Genomic DNA, 5708 nt, shown 5'->3' with positions numbered 1-5708 from the left:
CAGGCAGGCAGGCAAGTAAGGTTGCCCTTGATCATGCAATAGCCTCGATAATTGTAGTTTATGAATCTCTCTCTCTCTCTCTCTCTCTCTCTCTCTCTCTCTCTCTCTATATATATATATATATATATATATATATATATATATATATATATGATATATATATATATATATATATATCATACAATATATATATATATACATACATACATACATACATACATACATACAATTGTGTGCATACAAAAACATATACAGTAAGTTGTTCTCGATGTTTCTCACGACTTGAAATTGATCTGGAAGAAAATTACAATTAGGACAAAAAAAAAAAAATTGAAAAGAAGTGCAATTTAAGCAACACTAATCGTCTCCCATTAACAATTTATATTTTCGCCATTAAAATGGGAAAATATGGTTACGAAAGGGATTTATCTAAGAAGATTTTCTGTAGGTTGTAATGGGATGATTTGTAATTCTATGTAGTAGAGTGAATTTGATGATGCATTGGGAGGTGTACGTATATGACAGCTTCTTTCAGTTCGGTGTTCTCAGTCGTTTTCAGAGGAAAATTTACTTCTCTTTGAGAGAGAGAGAGAGAGAGAGAGAGAGAGAGAGAGAGAGAGAGAGAGAGAGAGAGAGAGAGAGAGATTGATGTTTTGCAAGAATTGGACAATATTTAGAATGGTGTATGTATCATGTCAGTTGTGTGGAAGGTTGTCGCTGTTGACTGAAGGATTTGATTGATTGGTAAAACGTTTCGTTTTGGGGTACGGTGTATACGGTGTATGAAGGCTTTGACATTTAGATTTCCATTCAGTTCCTTTGAATCCAGTGGTGGACACAAGGGTTTTACTTGAAGGCTGAAAATCTTTGCGAAGATTTGTTTGCACTTTAGTAATTGCTCGCTTCTTGTGACTGCGGTGACCAGGGACTTAGCAAGGATTTCCAGAATGGCTTGTCTTCCCCTGTCCTCAATCAGAGCTCAACACTGAAAACATCGAGGAGGTCGGCAACTCTTGTTAGTTTGTTTTTGCCAATTCGCCGCAGGACTTTGGAAGAGAACTTTAAAAACAAACAAGTGATCCCACCAAAAAATGCCGTGCAGTAGGAGGGAAAATATGCATTGTTTGTTTACGCCGTTGTCGGTGGAGCTACTAAGCAGCTGGTATCCTTTAAGGACATGCTGAGGAAAAAGTCCTTGGAATTTTGTTCTTTTTAAGATGGTTTATGTCTTTTATCGAACTTGTGTTATGACTTCATCTATTGGGTTGCCGGTTTCCTTTTAACCTAGAAGTTTTGTTCGTGCAACAGTTTGAAGTTAGTGAATTTGTAAGTTTTTTTATCATTTCAACATTTGTAGAATTCTGAGGTATCTGTTTGGCCCTAAATGAACAAATCATGCAAATGCTTTACGGTAAAATAGATTCAGTTGAGTATCAATTGTTAGCCAAGTACCACCTCTACTTAAAAATATATATATAAGTAGTAATAGTAGTAGACTTGCGTCGAGGCTTCCGAGAAGAGGGTATGACCAAATATGGGAGACCGTTTGCTGCTGGTCGGGTTTTATGGTGAAAAAATGTGGCGTCGTCTTATATAAATGCCCGGCGATGCTGTAACGAAGGCGATCCTCGTATATGCAGCATCACGGTTAAATTTAGGTGTGTTCCCTTTGGACGCGTTGATCACTGTCCTTAAGCTTGTGAAGGGAATGTGGATAATCCACGAGAAAGCATTTTTGATTGTATATTTCGTTCAATATGTATTTTAATGAGAATAATGACTCATCGTATAGCAAGTTTTTAATCCTGTTCGGAAATGATCTGTAGGTTCCTTGGAACACAAATGTATAGTAAAAATAAACTACAGCAATTTAGCGTTAGAAGAAATTACCGGAATAACAACGGGATGCTGCGTATCTAATGTGTCCACAGCTGTTGTATCTCTCTGCTCATGTTACCGTTTCTTCCTCTTCAGTCTCTCGACAAGGAATAGTAATCTTGTTCTTCTTCTTCTTTCTTTCTTTCTTTCTTTCTTTCTTGATTTCGCTCGCATTGTGGGCTGCGTGCAATTTTTGTTTGTTGATCAATTCCATACTGTCGTTCGTCCTCTGGGGCTTCCTATACTCACTGCGTCGGCGGTGGAGGTTCGGTTTTAAGTGGGCAAGGGGCAGATTTGTGTGTGTGTGTATGCTTTCTTCTATGTGGCACTGATTTTCTATGGGGTTATACCTTTTACTGTGTTGATGGAAAGAAATATTTTGCTGAGTATGCAAGTTTATTCCAAGAGCTAAGGAGCCGTGTCATTATTCTCCCCCTCATAGATCTGCTTGAATAACATTACGTAATTTATTTGGGTACTTAATCTCGTAATAGATAGTCTTGAATATCGTTACGTAATTTATATGCTTATTTTATTCGCTAGTATATCGTCGGGAAGAATTACGTAATTTATCTCTGTAGTTCTTAGGAAGGATAAAGTTTTGCTTATCAAAATAAGCGGAATTTGATACGGAGTTGTAAGAACCTTTTGTGGTGATGGTTAAGACCTTTTGTGTGATTTTGTAACGGACGGTATGGATGACCTCTGTGGAATCTCTTCTAGATCTAACGTTCGTCTGTATATCTTGCGTTGAGACATTTTGAGTTTCAGAGGGTCTTATTTGAGAGAAGATTTTTTCTCAAGGTGTTCTCATTTAAATATTTGTTTTTAGCAACTATATTTTGTTTCAACTCGAAGTCATATCAAAATGCAGTATGTAGATGAAATGGAGTAAAAAAATAATCACGGCAATATACCTGAAATTATAGCAATGAATTAAGCTACTATTACTGAATAGTGTTCGCATTAAGACGGGCAGTAGAATAGTTATATCAGTACTTGATATGGTAGTAAATACAATATTGGAGGTGATATTAACTTCACAGGATTAATTAATGAAAGTTCAAGAAACTTACTTCAAGAAGAAAAACTAAATAAAGTTTAAAGGAAAATATTAAAACCAAGACGTATAAATATCCAGCAGCAGCCGACCTTCCGTTGAGATAATTAGGAGTTGTTATAATAAAGTGGTGAAGAAATCATAATGCGTCAAAACATCTACATTGGAAGTATCTTTGGTTTCTAGGTGACAAAATACAAATCTTGTAGTCATGTTACCAGTCGCACGAAGCTGACGTCATCTTTGGTTGTTTATGATTATTCCGCTGACAGTACATCTGTTTGAGAGAGTCCAGTGAAACATTCAAACCTTCCCAGTATAAATTAAAGTGATACGATAAAGGAATAGCTTCCCAAACAAAGTCCGTTTTTGAGCCTTAAAACTTGTGATAATACGTTAACCCCATTTGACAGAATCAGCTATAAGATTTGCCAGCTGTGTGTGTAGCTCGATTATGTAGCTCTGAAAAGGGCTTCGTAAAATGCTTCCTGGCATTGGCGACCCATAAGGAAAACATTTTGTTAATTTTTGTATTTTGATAAGGACTGGTCATAGGGGCCACAGCAGACAAGAGGAGAAGGCCCTTGGAAACCATCGTCATATCTCGAAACAGACAATCAGCGTCTTGTTTCAGTACCGACGAAGCAACCGATCCTCAATTGCTTCTTGAAATGCATTGCGAAAGTGGCACTCAAAGGAGAGAGAGAAAAAAAAATGCATCATGCCCATTACTTTAAAATTACGTTTTTTTTTTTTTTTTTTTTTTTTTTTTTTTTTTTTTTTTTTTTTTCTCCTACAGTGATTTGCTAAACGATTCTGACAATTGTGCAAAAGTAAAATGTTCATTGCGTTTGACTTCCAGTTGTAAAACAAAAATTAAGAATATTGCGATACCAGAAATATGATATACAAAAATGAGGTAATTTGTGAGTTTTCTAAGAATTGTCATGTGTTTTGTAAAAATAATTTTTGGAAAAAATCTGTTTGTAAAATGACAAGAATTTGGTGGCCATTTGCTTGAGTTTCCTGTCATGGTATTAATGCATTCTTTGTCCAAAAACTTGTTTATACTCCAATAAATGAGATACATTTTACTTAATTATGCGGTGGTTAACGCCAGCAGTACTTTTGTTACGTATGTTTTCCGCCGATTTTATAAATTACATAGCCACATTCCACCGACATCTGCTGGCAATTGCACTGATGACTCATCCAGTGTACCCAGTTTTAGGGGAAAATGTTATTTTTTTAGCCGGTCAAAGTTGTCCAGAATGCTCCCGAAACGTTATCAAGAAGGGAAGGGCATTTCCTGTGGTGGGCGTCGTCTTGCAAAACTGTAATGTTTTTCTCTTTCTGCGCGAAACCCTTAATGTTGCACAACTGTCTGAGGGCTATCAGGTGCGAAAGTGTAGGTTTGTAAGGTGTGAGAGGCCAGGTACAGGCACTGAGGGTATCTGTAGTACCCACCTGTGGATTAGGACGGTGGGGTCGGATATTATGGTTGAGTCATTGTGCCCACAGGGCCAGACTTGAACTATGCAGGTTGCACAGACGCTGATTGGAAAGTGACTGGCTGGTCATCAGGGAAATTTAATACTTTCTGGCGCAGAATTTGGTGTTTTTTTGTCTCATAGGGTGAGCAAGTTCTTGAAGTTGATTTCGAATAGAATTGACGTTCGATCTTGGCCGTCTAAAGTGTTTCTATGAGTTTCTGTCTCTATGGTTATTAGCAGCTATCTCTTTTTGTGTTTGATTATTAGCAGATATCTTTTTTGAGGGGTGAATTGGACCTTCATGATTGGACGTAGGGGGCGGGAGGAAGGGTTAAGTGTAACGTTACGCTCTTGTTACCACACACTTGACCACACCACCTACCTGCGGTTACTGCCACCATCGCCGACACTGCTATACCACTCCAGCTGACATTTCCTCGTCCTCCAGTCTCCCTACCCCTCATGCCCCTCCCACAAGCATATCTTACTGGTCTCTTGTCTATATATCCTTGTTGCTCCTATGTTATATAAAACTCTTCGCCTCTAGAACCTTTTCTTTATATGCACCACAGTGCCAGAGTCTCGTGGTGAGCTTCCATGATTAGGTTATTCATATTGCAGGATTAATAGACTTGTTAGATTATTAAAAGTCATCCGTTCTCGTATATTTATCTCTTTTTATCCGAATACGTTGTGTGTCCGGTAATATTGGTTTCTATTTTTCTTGTTGGTTAGAATTTAAAAATCTGACCGATTTTGATTACAAGTTTTCAATTACAAACGTGTATATTTTGTTTAGTTTATAATTACGATTAGTCTTATCGAAATGTAAGTAATTAACATGGACATTGAATCCAATTTCTAACATTTATCAAGCGTTTTCTTGAAACAAAACATGAAAGAAAATTACTTTGTTTATCGCGTGGCTTCCGCTAAATTGCTGGAACTGATTTTTCGTGTTATCCACTTTGCTTTCTTGTGGATGCATGGTCAGTTTAAAAAGCTTCCCCGATTATGTTACTCTTCAGTGGTGAGGTTGTGGGAGCGTTTATATAAGCATGTGTGTTTAGTCAAAATGTATTCCATCTTGTCAACTAGAAAATTGGAAGGCCTCGACGAGGTAATTCTCACCCTGCCGGAATGGCGGCGCGCTCGCTTCTCCTCTCTCTCTCTCTCTCTCTCTCTCTCTCTCTCTCTCTCTCTCTCTCTCTCTCTCTAAGAGGCAGATAAAATGAGAACGTCTCCTTTTCTTGAGAAAAGGGAAACGCACACCGTGT

The 5708-nt window shown here is 37.8% G+C and overlaps 1 protein-coding gene across 2 annotated transcripts in view; it reads right to left on the bottom strand.

The window, feature by feature from the left end:
* LOC135221793 (putative uncharacterized protein DDB_G0279653) overlaps positions 1–5708 on the bottom strand; it is a 98247-nt gene that overhangs the window by 58002 nt on the left and 34537 nt on the right. The gene's annotated exons all lie outside the window — the stretch shown is intronic.

Source organism: Macrobrachium nipponense, chromosome 3, assembly GCF_015104395.2.
Source record: "Macrobrachium nipponense isolate FS-2020 chromosome 3, ASM1510439v2, whole genome shotgun sequence".
Classification (NCBI taxonomy): Eukaryota; Metazoa; Arthropoda; class Malacostraca; order Decapoda; family Palaemonidae; genus Macrobrachium; species Macrobrachium nipponense.
The sequence above is the reverse complement of the archived record's forward strand: the minus strand, read 5'-3'. Positions and strand labels throughout refer to the sequence as shown.